Here is a 13,119-nt window from a genome sequence, read left to right as displayed (position 1 = left end):
ACCCATTCCCAAACCAGAAGGGACCATCCTCAGGGCTGAGGCTCCGGGCCTGGTGGTAGCCACAGACCCCAGCTGTTTGGGAATGGGGTCCTGTTGGTGCCTGAGCCTGAGGCCCCTCAGAGGCTGCCTTCCCCTCCTCCATCCCTTATCTGTTTGAAACAGCTGAGGGAATTTAGGTCGACCTTAGGAAGTGGGCAGGGGTTGGTGAGGGAGGAAGCATGTACGCCCTGATTCTTCAGAGCCCTGTCGACACTTGTAACACGTGGCACGGAAAAAGAGCACTGAGCATTGAGCACCGGGTGCCAGCGCCACGCCCCGCCGCCCGCCTGGGTACTGATAGGAGCTTCCAGCATCATCCAACACCTGAGAAGATCGAGACTCGTGGAGGGAGGGGCTCGGCCTGCTGAATCACCAGCAACACCTGTGTTTTGCTTGGGAGGTCTCCTGCTCCGGGATTAGCCAAGCCTGACCCTGTTTGGCTTCCTGGAGCTTGGTGAGATCACAGCCCGGGGTGATGTGGCTGCAGGCCAGTGTGACCTGCTATGCAGGGAATATTTTTAAAGAGACACTTGCCCCTGTGTTCCCAGGATCAGCTCCGTGACACACTCAAGTTGTTCCGAGTCCCCAGGTCTCCCAAATTTGATTGTAGAAATTGGACGGGGGTACATGACATCGCTTGGGATGGAATGGGCAAGTGGAAATAAATAATCCGGTCCGCTTGCCAGGGATAAGCCTCCCCTCCCCGCCTCCCAGGGGAGGGTGGGCCTCAGGGAGGGCCTGGTAATGGGTGGCATTGGAGGGAGGTCCGGTGGGTGAGGATGGGAAAGCCCGATTTGTTTTCCCCAGAGCTATGGGACTATCTCACACCACGGTTTTCTTGAGCCTGCACAGAAGCCACAGGCCACCGTGACACGGTCTGCCTGTGGCAAGACACTCATGAGTGAGTCAGCCTGCAGCCTCAGTGTTCCCATCTGGGAGTTGGCCCAGCCCTGCCTCCAGGGCATCTGTAGATAATTGGGGTCAGTGGAGGGCAGAGGATCCCAAGAATGTAGGTTCCTGTGCCCCTTGCCAAGATCCCGTGTTCATGTTCCCTTCCCTGGGAGACATTCGGTCCTTTCCGAGGTTGGGCAGAAAAAGCACTGCTCCCAGGTCCCACTTGGCCTCTCAGCTAGGGGCACCGTGGTAGAGAAGGAACATACAGAGGCCCAGGTCTCAAGTGCTCGGTCTGGAAGAGTGGGGGAGCGAACAGCTGTGAGTCACTCAGAGGTGGTGTCTCTGTTGTTAGAGTAACAGGGCCATCCTGGCCCTGTGTCGGGCACTCTCCCATCCTGAGGCATTTCAGGCACTTCTGCTCCCCTGTATCACCTCATCCTCTTTTACAAGGAGGCAGAAGGGGCCAAGATGATCATCCCCAATTTGCAGGTGGGGAACGCAAGCCTATGAGAAGTTAAGTGACTTGCCCGGGATTACAGCCAGCGGCAGAGCTGGGAAAGGAGTCCAGGTGTCCTGGCCTGTGCTCCAAGACTCCTGACTCATAGTCCACTGTTCTTTTGCCTACACCTCAGAACAAAGGGGGCTGTGTTAAGGATATCAGTTGTGAGGAGAAGAGATAATTTCTTTCCCCGTCGCTGGAATTTCTCCGGTGGCCCCAGATGTGCTTCAGTTTGGCTGAAAGATCAGTCTAGATCTCCCTAGATCTCTCCTGAATCACACCCGGGCCTGCAGGCGGAAAGCTATTCAGACAGGGACCGGCGGCCACTTGCACTAGCCCCCTCCTGACTTCAGGACCCCAGGTGCTATGGAGAGGGGGTGCAGGCGGAGAGGATGGGGGTGGCCAGGTGACGTGGGGAAGGCCTGGGCTCTGTGGCTAGAGGCTTCTCCCATCTGAGGCTGGGGCCTCTCCTCAGGGAGAGCTGAGGTTCCTTAGGAGTGTGGCTCATGTGGTTTCTGTCTCAGACGTTCTCCTCCTTGGATTCTCTGTCTTGTTCCAGCCCGGTTCACCCTTCTCTTCCTTTGTGAAGCCTTCCTCAAAGGCATTCCCCCCAGTGCTTCCTCCCTTACACCGTGCTTGGCTCTGTGGTGGTTCCCTCTTCAGCCGAGGCCTGTAGCTGCTGCCTCTTCCCTGGCCACGCACGAGCTCCGCCAGGGGATCTTGTCCTCTACAACCTCTCCTGCTGTGGTGGCAAGGGGAAGATGTGCAAAGTACCTGGGGCAGGAGGGGAGGGACTGACACATGAGTGCCTTGTCCATGGGCTCCACACCCATCCCAATGGCTCAGCAGGAAACTGAGTCTAGGGGAGCTCAGCCACTTGTCCTGGTCATTAGGTGGCAGAACGGGAAGCGAACCCAGGAATTTATTTCAGACACGATGCTCTTTGCCTAGCCCACTATGGTCTGTCAGACGTTCGCTTGGAAGGGTGCCGGAGAGAGTGACAAGTCGTATCATCTACAGAATTGAATCCTGGTCGAAGGTGTTGTCTCCTGGTTTGAAAAATGCCCTCAGTCTGGCAAGAGAAGCATTTTTATTTCACTAGGTTCACCTTCCTTCCTTCTTTTCTCCAAGAGACATTTCTGCTGCGGTGAAGCATGAAAAGGCCTTGGGGTGTGTCTTCCCAGCACCTGGGGCAGGGGCTTCTCTCTGTCAGTCTGTTTTCTGCACCGGGTGCAGAAGCCACCCTGGGGCACGGAGAGAGTCCTGGGCACAAGGACTCATCAGTTTGGGGACAGGTTGGGCTGTTTCGGTCTGGAGAGCTATCAGATGCCAAGTCTGTGGCCCCTGGGTGTGGGGCCTATGACTCTGTCCTCTGGCCCTTCTGGAATAGGGAAGGGGGAGGTGTGTGTCAGTCCCCCTGGACTAGGACAGTCAGCCAGACCTCAGCCACAGGGACAGTCACAGGATTTCCCTTCCCTCTGGCCCCTCCTCTCTCATGCCAGCCTCCTCCTCCTCTGTTCTCTCTCCTCTCTCCAGCCTCTTTCTCTTGCATCCTCTGTTCTGCCTCTTCTCCTCCTTCCTCCTGTCCCTTCTTTTCTCCTTCCTTCCAAGGGGACCTCAGCCCTCCACCAGGAAACAGATTTCTTCAGACCATCTGGTCTCACAGTCTGCCTTTCCTGATCAGCCCTGTCCATCCATTACAACATGCTGCGACGGCAGAAATGTTCTAGATCTGCACTGCCCCTATACTGTAGCTCCAGCCACACGTGGCTCCTGAACACTTCAAATACAGCTAGTGGCGTAGAGAAGTAGCATTTTTAAACATTTTATTACATTTTAATTAATTTGAACTTCAGGACGCTTGGGTGGTTCAGTTAGCTAAGTGTCTGCCTTCAGCTCAGGTCATGATCCCAGGGTCCTGGAATCAAGTCCCACCTGGGGTGGTGGGGGAGAGTCCTTGCTCAGCGGGGCACCTGTTTCTCCCTCCACCCGCCACTCCCCCTGCTGGTGCTCTCTCTGAATAATAAATGAAATCTTAAAAATAAATAAACAAATAAATAAATTTTAATGAAGTTTAATTTAAATAAGTATGTATCTAGTGGCTAGTGAACTGGACACCAGAGCTCTAAGTGATACCAAGTGCTTGAGTCCCGGGGCGGGGGGTCCCTGGGGACACCCCCCCCCCATCCGGGCCCTGCCACATCCCCTAAGTGCCTCTGTGTGGACGCAGCTTCCCGCCCATGCTGTTTTCTGACCTGTGAGAGGCCACAGAGGCCTGGGTTCTGGGCTTGGAGTTGGGTAAATGTGGGCACTGGATCTGTGAGCCTCAGTGGCCTCTTCTGTAAAATAATAAAGATAATTTCTTGGGGAAGGTGCCCAAGCCCCAAGTTTCCCTTCCAGCTCTAAGTTCGATGCTGCTTTTGGGCAGGAACCTCCTATCGTCAGATCTGGGTGAGTCAGCATGAGCAGCACGGCAGGTGGTGTGTGTGTGTGCGTGTGCATGTGTGTGCACACGCGTACACGTACATGTGTGCATCCATGGAAGAGGGGCTGTGAGGGATGGCAGTGAGACCCTGGGATCCTGCTTCGCAGTCTGACCCTGCCTGATTGAATGGTCTGGAACTAGGAAAGGGGTTAAAGGCTCCACGATGAGGGGAAGTTTGCAGCCTGACTCCACTCCTGGCAGGCGTTTTTGCCTGCTCCTTGGCCCGGGTGCTCCAGCGATGCCCCAGACTTCCTCTTCTGCCATAAAAGTCTCCCGGAAAGTCTTCCCACAGAGGCCCCGGGGGCTTTCTCAGGGAATGTGTGAGTGTGTGCACACAGGCACTGTGGAGCAGGAGCCCCAGGCCGCGTGCACGCTCTCCCACGACGCTGCTGGCCCTGGCATTGGAGGGGGTGTCTGTCCCGGCCTGGGGGGAGGGGGGATGGGGCTTCTCCTGGACCCAGGCCCTGGCTTATGCAATGCTGGGACTCTTAGTCAGCTTGAAGGACTTGGACACTCATGCACACACATACACACATGCACACACGTGGATACACTGTGTAGGTAGGTATGTGGAAGGAAGATAAATTAGCCTTTGCTGCTTTGCCCTCTCTCCAAGCTTCTGGTGCAGCCGATCTCCCCACATCTGGAGAGAATGGGGGCTGTGGGAATCCCTTAAGACGGGGCTGTTCTCAGGCTCCTCGAGAGTGATGGAGGCTCTGAGCCCATAGCTGAGGTCGGAGGGACCACAGAGAGGAGCCCTCTGAGGGCAGGGGAGAGAAGCCCGCCAGCCAGGATATGATGGGACGTGGCCACAGTGTAAAGAGAAGAGGATGAATCTCTTTTGCTCCCGAAGGTACTTAAGCCTTGGGGATCCTGGGTCACAGACCTGCCTGGTAGAGAGTTGCATCAGAGCGAAACTTCATGCTGGATGCCTTGCGGGAGAGGGCATTGAGGGCTTGTGATTCAAAGTTTCCAACCTTTAGGTGCTTGGGGTCAAATCCTCATTCTCTTCGATGTCTCCCCTCTCTGACCATTAGTCTGTGCTAGACAGATGGAGGTGGTCGCTGGGGGTGAGTGAAGACATGTGGGGTTGAATCAGAGGTCACCAGACTTTAATCAGCCCTGAGTCAGAGAGGTGGGTGGGAACAACTTCAGGTAATCTTGGGGCTCCCAATCAGCAAGAGCTTCCTGGGAAAAGAGAACCCTCCCTGATGGTGCAGCTGTGAGGCTCTGACTGCAGACCGAACCTTTCTTTGCCATCACTTATACTCTAGAAGAGAACAGAGAGGCCACAACAAGTGAATGATTCAGAAGCAGACCTACCTGGAGCCAGGGAACTGGGACCAGCTGACCCGCTGGGTCCCTTCTAACTCTGTAATTCCACATAGGCACTCACCACATCAGTGCCTCTTGGCTCTGTGGACCTATATTGGTCCACTGAGTTTGTGTGTGGGGGGGTGCCAGTTGTGGGGAGACATCAGTCTGTGGTCAGGGAACTGAGAAAGATGTGGGTACAGAAATGGGGATTCCCACAGAGTCCTGCTGGAGTTTCTGAATCTGCTCCAGGGATTTTACTTCCCGGAAATAGGAAAGAGAGTGAGGATGGTTAGAAGGATCTGCAATGTGCTTTTTTGTTATGCATGGTTTTGGCAAGAAAGCTGTGGGGTGTATTTCTCCTTTATCATAGCTGGCAGCCCACATTTCCCACAATACGATGAGGTCTGGCTGGTAGGCACCTCCCCCAGACGTCCCTGTGGGCCTCCGCTAGGTCTCCTTGCTTTAGGTCTGTGGGCAAGAGGGCCCCTCTTAGGTAATGTCAGCCCTCGGAGCACAGCTCTGTTTCCCTGACTCATGACCTCCACCTGTCCTGCTCAAGCTAGCAGCTGTGCCTGCCCCAGCCCCTGCTTCTCTCCATCTCCTCCTGGAGAGGGGAGTTGCCATCCAGGGCATGGCCAAACGCAGCTTATGGTCCCCATTTGCCTCTGTCTGAACATTGCCCCTCCCCCCTCCGCCTGTGAGCAAGTTCCCCGTACAGGTGGTCGGCTACAGGGAGGCTGTGGAAGCACAGATGAGCCATGGGTGAGTTCTAAAGCGGGGGGGTGGGGGGGTCCTTCTAAAGAGAGATCCTTTGGGGGGTCCTTCCTCTGCATTTTACTGAGAAGCCAATCCAGGGTCCTAGGCAGCGTGTGTCTGGAACCTAGTTCTCTGAATTCCCAGTGTGAGATAATTTATAACAAATTAATTCTCTCATTGTCCCAGGGGCTTGGATGTGCATGGGGCTGGCATTTGGAAAAATGCATTGGGGCACCATTTTCTCTTCTAAAATCCGGGTAGATGGTTCTGGGCACATGGCTGGTGTTTAATAAATGCTTGCTGTTTGACCTGTGTCTGGAGGTGATGCCTCCCTCACCTTCAGTAGGAAGGAGGGGCGTTCCTTGTAGGAGCATGGTTTAGTGGTTTACCCTTCTCTGCTGTCACCCTCTAGATTTCTACAACAGCTGGGCAGTCAGAAAGGAGGATGTCAGATGACCCAGCCTCCCCCTCCCCCTCCCCCTCCCCTGTCAGGGTCACACCTTGCTCTCTCTTAGCTTCTCTCACTGCTAAGACCTGAATAAAGGAGTTAGTCTGTACAGCAGCAGCCACCCTAACTGTTAGAGAAATAAACAAGATGGTATTGTGCCAAGGGGAGAGAAGTTACATCAAAAATATCTCAGAAAGGAAGAAAGCCAAACTTTTATATGAGATGCATGGATGGGGGAGGGGGGGCAAAAAAAAAAAAAAAGGCCTGGGTAATTAAGTTAATAGGTTTCTTAAAGAATGCCCTTGTGAGTGATGTTCAACACATTCAAGTGTTGACAAGAAGGTATTGAACTTGACACCCACGCAGCGGGCAGAAGCATGCTCTCAACTCCGACACACCTTCTTTGTCTGAAACTTGTAGTAAAACTCAGCTCTGGGTTGTGAAATCTGTCCCAGGGAATCCGTGCTGCGGGGGCTCCAGGGTCAAGTCACTTGCTGCCAGATAGGCTTCGGGTGGGCCGAGGCAGCCACCCTGAGCTAAGATCCCAAGATTAGGAAGGGCAAAGGCTGGGGTCCCCAACTCAGAAGCCTAGAGATGTTATTATGTCATATGAGGCCTGTGAGTCTCTGAGGACCCACAGACAACTTGCAAGTCCTTGGGGGTCGTCAGAATGAAGCCCTGTCTTTTTCCTCCAAGCCTCTTGGGGAACTTATGTATGAGACCCAGGAACATCTGTGTGATCCTAGGACTTCCTTATCCTGATGAACTAATGTAAGGATCCAGGTGACTATGGATTTTTTCCCTTTCTCTTAAATCTTTGGTAGGGAGAGAGGCCCTAAATCACTGGTGGCCTGTCGGAAAGGAGGCTTGCCTCAGAATAGTGGTGTGTGTCTTTGTATTTAAAGAAAACTTGGGGTTTCTCTTGTTTGAAACCACAGGAGCATAAATTACCATTCTTAAAACAAAAGAGTGCCTCCTTTGGCCGAGACCTGGCCTCAAAGGCCCCAAATAAGCATGAGGCTTCTGGCCTCTTTGCCTGGCTGCCTTTCTGCCCAGCTGTCACCCAGCCTTCCCATCATCAGCCCTTTACTCAATCTTCTTTTTGTGTTACATTAGGCTCAGACTTTTCAAGTGATCAGAGCTTTCAGGCTGGGACCTGAATCTCAGGGACTCCATCAAAGTTAGGGTGGCAAGGATGTCTTTGTGAAAGAAATCTTCTATTTTGGATATTTAGCAAAACACTTTGAAAATCTTGTAACCCAAGTCTACGGTTGTCTGGTCAACCCCGAGGAAGCTCATCTTAGGGGACTAATGACAAAGACCAGATTCAACACCTGTAGCTCATGGGTTTCCAGCCTGGCAGAAAGACCAGCACTGCCCCTCACCTCAAGTCATACACATTGTCTGCGGATGTGCTGGGAAACAGTGGGTGAACTGGAACTTCCCTTTACTTAAAAATGGCCGTCAGGAAGGCAATCGCCTCTTGCAACTGGAAAGGCTGGGTTAGCTCTGTGCTCTAGTTCTTGGCACTAGCTCTTGTTCTGGGGCCCATTTCTGTCTGGAGAAGCCACTCGCCACCCAGGTCAATTCCACTGTTCAGGAGCAGCAGAATTCTGGGATTTACACACACTCCTAAGACATTTTCATTTCCAGGAGAAGGGAGCAATTTATCAGGTTTCTGCCTAACTCTCAAGGCACCAGGACCTAGGATTAAGGGAAAGCTCTGGGTTGAGTAGGGGATACTTGTTAACTCACACTGAAATTTCCCATTCTTTTAGCATTCTCCATCCCCGTTCTCCATCATGGAGACATAGCACTGCAATGCCTCTCCTTTCCTGATTGCCCAATTTGAGTTTCCTAAGAGCACACTGCACAGCCAGTTCAGCACACTCCCCTTCAGTGACTCTTATGCTTAGAGCCAGGCTGGGGGCCACAGGGCTACTGTTCCAGCCGTTAAGAGTAGAGTTCAGCCAATAGGACCCCCAGAGCTGCCTGCACCATCACTGGAGTCCCAGAGAAACACCCACCTGGCTCAGGAGGCAGGAGGGAGCTGGGAGCCTCCCGGAAATATGCAGGCTTCCAGGGAAGTCACTTCCTCCAGCCATTTCCCATTTCCTCCCACCCCCCAGCACTGAAACTGGGGGTGCCACAGAGACTTCCAACGAGGAGTCAATGATTCCAGGACACTGGGATGGATGTTTCACTGGGACATCTTTTTGCAAATAATGTTTCTTCCTTTGGAGACACCTGACCAGAGCAAAGCAGACTTCTTAGTTTGAACAAAGTAGTGACATGAGATCAGTGATAACGTTGGTGTGTTTCACGTGGACAAACGGTACCGGGAGAACTTGAGAGCCGGACAGCTCCAGGAGCTGCCAAGAGGCTGAGGTCAAACTCCAAGGCAGAGCCCACCAGAGTGGCCACCTTGCTGAAGTCCTCCCTAGGCCACCATTCTTTGTGGGGGTGGGCGGGAGCCAGGATCCTGGGCTGCGGGCTTTGCTGTGCTGGCTGGCCGCCTGGCCTCAGCATTGGCTTTTGGACCAGACTTCCCCGCCCCGGCGTGGGAAGTGTGAGGGGTTGGAGCCCCGAGGCAGGAAGTGAGCACAGATGGGCTGCCCAGACAGCTGTGTGGGGAACAGAGCACATCTGTCCGGGGTGAGTCTGGTGGGGCCCCGCCCCACAACCTCTATGCCACATCTACCTGTTCATCCATAGGGTATCGGCAGGGTTTGGGTTCCAAATGGGGAGGATGATGTAAAGCCGGAAGACAGAGGATGAGTTAGGGGTGGCTGAAAGGGGTACAGTCACAAGAAAACAGAATGTTTCTGAACTCTGGGGAAGAGGAGGGGCAAAGGACAAAGCAAAAACTGAAAGCAAACGGATCCGTTTGTATCTGCTCGGGATGGGCTTCTGGCTTTGCAGGGGCTCCTGAGTGCCCAGGGTCTGGTCTGGTGTCTCCTCCTCTGTGCAGCTGTCCCACTCCAGACGGTCGTTCCTCCTTGGGGCTCCGCAGGTGTCTTGCATTGTACCGATTAAAGTCCCTCCTTTTTCTGACCTGCTGCGCTTCGGATGTACTGAGGGCAGAGACCCTATCTCCTTCATCATGGAATCCTGGTGGAGTAGACATGCTGTAGAAGTTTGTTGAATGAGTGAATGGTTTTGTAGCCTAAACTGACACGAGGTTTCCTATTTAATCCCTTAATTTTCTCTAATTGGCTTCAGATAGTGCTGGGAAAGCTTATCCCAAGTAGACACCCAGAGAGATCCTTGAGAGATAGAAGCTGGATCAGACTTCTCAGCAGGAATTTGCCTGTAGGCCTGAGGGTGGTTTACCCTTTTAGCTCTTTTCTGGGGAGCTCAGCAGAGGGGAAAGGCTCATTGTTCTAGAAACTGGACAGACAGACTTAGCATCATGGCTGTTCGCACATCCTCCTTGGGGCAGCTGCTCCTCCCTCTGTGCAAAGCTGTGAGCTGCCCGGTATCAAGCCGGAGAGGTGGGAATTATGGGTCACACGGATCTCTGCAAGTGGAGGAGGCTGGTAGTTTTCCCACATCCACTCTGTCCATCACCCCTCTCTGTCTGGTGTTTACAGGCTAATGACAGGAGATGGGCATTTGAGTCCCAGCTTGGCTGTGTGGCTGTGAGTGAGGCATTTCTCCTCTCTGGGCCTCAGTATGCTCGTCTGTACAATGGGAGGGCTGCACTGGGTGATCTCTGGGATCTCCTCCGGCTCTTGGTCACAAATCCGGTAGGATGTTGAGTAGGGAATGTGGCCCTTGCGTTATCACCATCCTCCAAGAGCCTGGGCTGGGAACTTGCCCTGCACTTGGACTGGGAGAGGGCGGAGGGGCCCCAAAGCCCCTGTTGCACTCACTGGCTCCTGTGTTCACCCCTTTGCTGCAATGATGACTCTTTCTGGATGAATTAGTTGAGCCCTACTTGGAGTCAGAAGGTCTGCATGGATGATTCTTAAATGTTTCTCAGACTGCTACTCCTGTTTTCATCACCGAGTGAGTGTAACAGGAGTGCCCCTTGGGAGGAAAGGAGGGCCGGAGTCCCAATTGCTTGGGGCCCGAGGAGACACACACTCTCATAGTCTCGTCCTTGTCCTCGTCATCACTACCACCTATTATTAATACTGTTAAACATTTACTGTTCTTCCCTCAGCCACGGGCAGTGGATGAGTAAATCAGCAAGGAAACCTGGCTTCCAGAAGCCTGCACTGTTCTGGGCATCTCTCAGGTCCAGGCTGGTTTCTCCTACCCTTATCTAGAGATTAACTCTGACCCTCCGCAGGCTGTGGGGCCGCTGCTCAGTGCCCCTCTTTGTGAAAGCTGTGGGAAAGGCATTCTAACTCCAAGCTGCTTCTGCTGCTGGCCACGTGTGTCTTATTCGTCTCTGTGGCCCTTACGGGGTGTTGTACAGGGCCGTGACACAAGGTGCTCCCTAAATGCTTACTATCATAATTGTCATAATGTGGTCTTACAATATGTTCAGTCGGGGAAGTGGGCCTCGGTGCTCAGAGAGCCCCTGAGCCGCCAGGGGTGGAGAAATATATTTAACTCCTTGTCTGGGGCATCCTCCCTGCCGATGCCCCAGTCCTAAGGTTGCAAGACTAGCCTGGGATTGTTTTGGAGGCGGGCCAGCAAAGACTCACCCAGGAGGTGATCAGCTGGCGCCTCCTTCTGGCCCTGCAGGACTGGAGCAGGCCTGGGGAGGGCTCCGGAAGGAGCCTTTGCCCCTTAGCTCCCAGAACTTGACCCTCCAGGCCCTAGACTCTTCACCAGACAGAGCCCAGCTCAGGAGAGCCAATGGAGGGCGAGGGAGGCTGTTATGTAACCGATTTAACTCCTTGTCAAAACTGGTGACTAATTCCAACTGTCTCGGCCAGATTGGCTCAGCAGCTTTGCTGCTAGCCGCATGAGGCCTGGGCCAGTTTGTGGCCAGTTCTCACACCCTCTGCTGGATGGATGGTAGCTTCCTGGCTGGCCTTGGCCTCACCAGCCCGACCACTGCCCCATCAGCACTCGTCCCACCAGTTTAGACCTTTTCCGTGTTCACCCGCTCCCCTGACCTTCATGTCCCTTCCCGCCCTAGCAAAAACAGCCTAGGACGACTGTCCCCAAGAACCACCTGCTTGGGGTCTTGCTAAGGCCCTTTATTTTGTACCAGGTGAGAGAGAGAAGGGAGTTAGGGCCTGCTGCCCTCGGATAGCTGGCCAGGCTGGGAGTTTGGGCTTGTGGAGGTTGGGACCATGGGTGCAAGCTCGGGAGCCTCTCTGCACCGCTCGCTTGGGTGGGGGGCGGTGCTCCAGGCCACATCTGGCCTCACCCAGCGCCCTGGACTTGGGGCCCTGGCTCCGCGGGTCACAGGCTGCTGGGGGATGCTGGCCTGTGCCCATGACCCGGGCTCTCCCTTTCCTTTCTCGAAGGAGGGGCTTGGTAAGCTCAGCCCATCCCTGCTACAGAAGGCTGTCCTGAGGGCACCTGGGTGGAGGTGAGAGAGTTTGGGGAGACTCCAAAAGGTGTCCTGACAAGGTCCAGAGCATTCAGAACAATAAGTGCCGGGATTATTTTATCTACTCAACCAAACAATCCCCTGCGGTGGGGATGATTCCTATCTTATAGGTGAGGAGACTGAGGCCCAAAGTGATCAGGATGTTTGTCAAAGCTGGTACGTGGCTGAGCTGGCCTTTGAACTCACACCCCCAGTGACCCGGAAGCCCAAGCTGGTCCTGACACACTGCCTTCCCAGGGTTTCTGGGACGTGTTCCCGAGGCCTTGAAATGAAATGCTTACACATCTCTGCAACTTCGCGGCAACTGTTCAAGCCGATCCAGAAAATAATACTACCTTGCCCTCCTTCCACCACGCAGTGTACAGACATGATCTCATTCACTCTCACAGAGTCCCCTGTGGGCTAGGGCGGGGGTGGGTAGGGTTGACTCCACTTCCTGGAGTGAAAGGGAGGCACAGAGAGGGAGGTTGTCCTGTCCTAGATCACACAGCGGGCTGGTGGGACTGCTGGGACTGGACACCAGGCCCTCTTGCCCTCCAGGGTAGGTAGTTACCTGCCTTGACGGATGTGAGCTGGAGTCACCCCGGAGATACGGCAGATTGGGGTGCTCTTCTTGATGGGTGACTCAGTGGCTGAAAGAGCTCCAAGGGAGTTGGGCTTGTATTGAGAAAGGACATCTGAGAAGCAATAAATTCAATCTGCACGAGGGAGGGAGGGAGGCAGGCGGCTGGGCCTGGCAGCTGCTCCAGCAGCTCCCTTCATGGCCAGGCTCCTTCCCCCTGGGCTTCCCTTCCCGGATGCCCTGGGACTTGGAGGCGGCCGTGGCATGAAGGAAAGAAGACTGGCCTCGAGGTCAGGGAGTGTATCGGGCCAGGGAGTGTATTCACCAGAGGCCCCCAAATTAGTCACCTCATCGCTCAGCTTTTCCATTTTTCACACAAAATGTGGGGAGACTGACTACACGCAACAGACATTGTGTGTGAAATGTTTCCTCATACTTTACAATGCTTGCCCAGAGAGAAACCACTGGTGTTCCCTTCAGCTCGATTTCCTTTCTAGGAAGAGCCTTTTAAAGATGGTTTTGGAGTGGTGGCTCACCCCGTAGGACTGTCTGGGTCAAATGTCTAACAGAACGACTGGGGCTGTTTTCACTTGGTATCTCT

General features: G+C 54.0%; 1 protein-coding gene and 1 long non-coding RNA gene across 4 annotated transcripts in view; one reads left to right on the top strand and one right to left on the bottom strand.

Moving 5' to 3' along the window:
- Nucleotides 1-13,119, bottom strand: part of PEBP4 (phosphatidylethanolamine binding protein 4) — a 232,432-nt gene that overhangs the window by 27,156 nt on the left and 192,157 nt on the right. The gene's annotated exons all lie outside the window — the stretch shown is intronic.
- Nucleotides 9,030-13,119, top strand: part of LOC131834102 (uncharacterized) — a 53,871-nt gene continuing 49,781 nt past the window's right edge. The window contains exon 1 of the long non-coding RNA XR_009354751.1: nucleotides 9,030-9,093. This is a non-coding gene — a long non-coding RNA (uncharacterized LOC131834102). The remainder of the gene's footprint in view (nucleotides 9,094-13,119) is intronic.

Source organism: Mustela lutreola, chromosome 1 (assembly GCF_030435805.1).
Source record: "Mustela lutreola isolate mMusLut2 chromosome 1, mMusLut2.pri, whole genome shotgun sequence".
NCBI classification, from domain to species: Eukaryota; Metazoa; Chordata; class Mammalia; order Carnivora; family Mustelidae; genus Mustela; species Mustela lutreola.
Note: the sequence above shows the minus strand (reverse complement) of the source record. Positions and strands in the feature narration are given on the sequence as shown.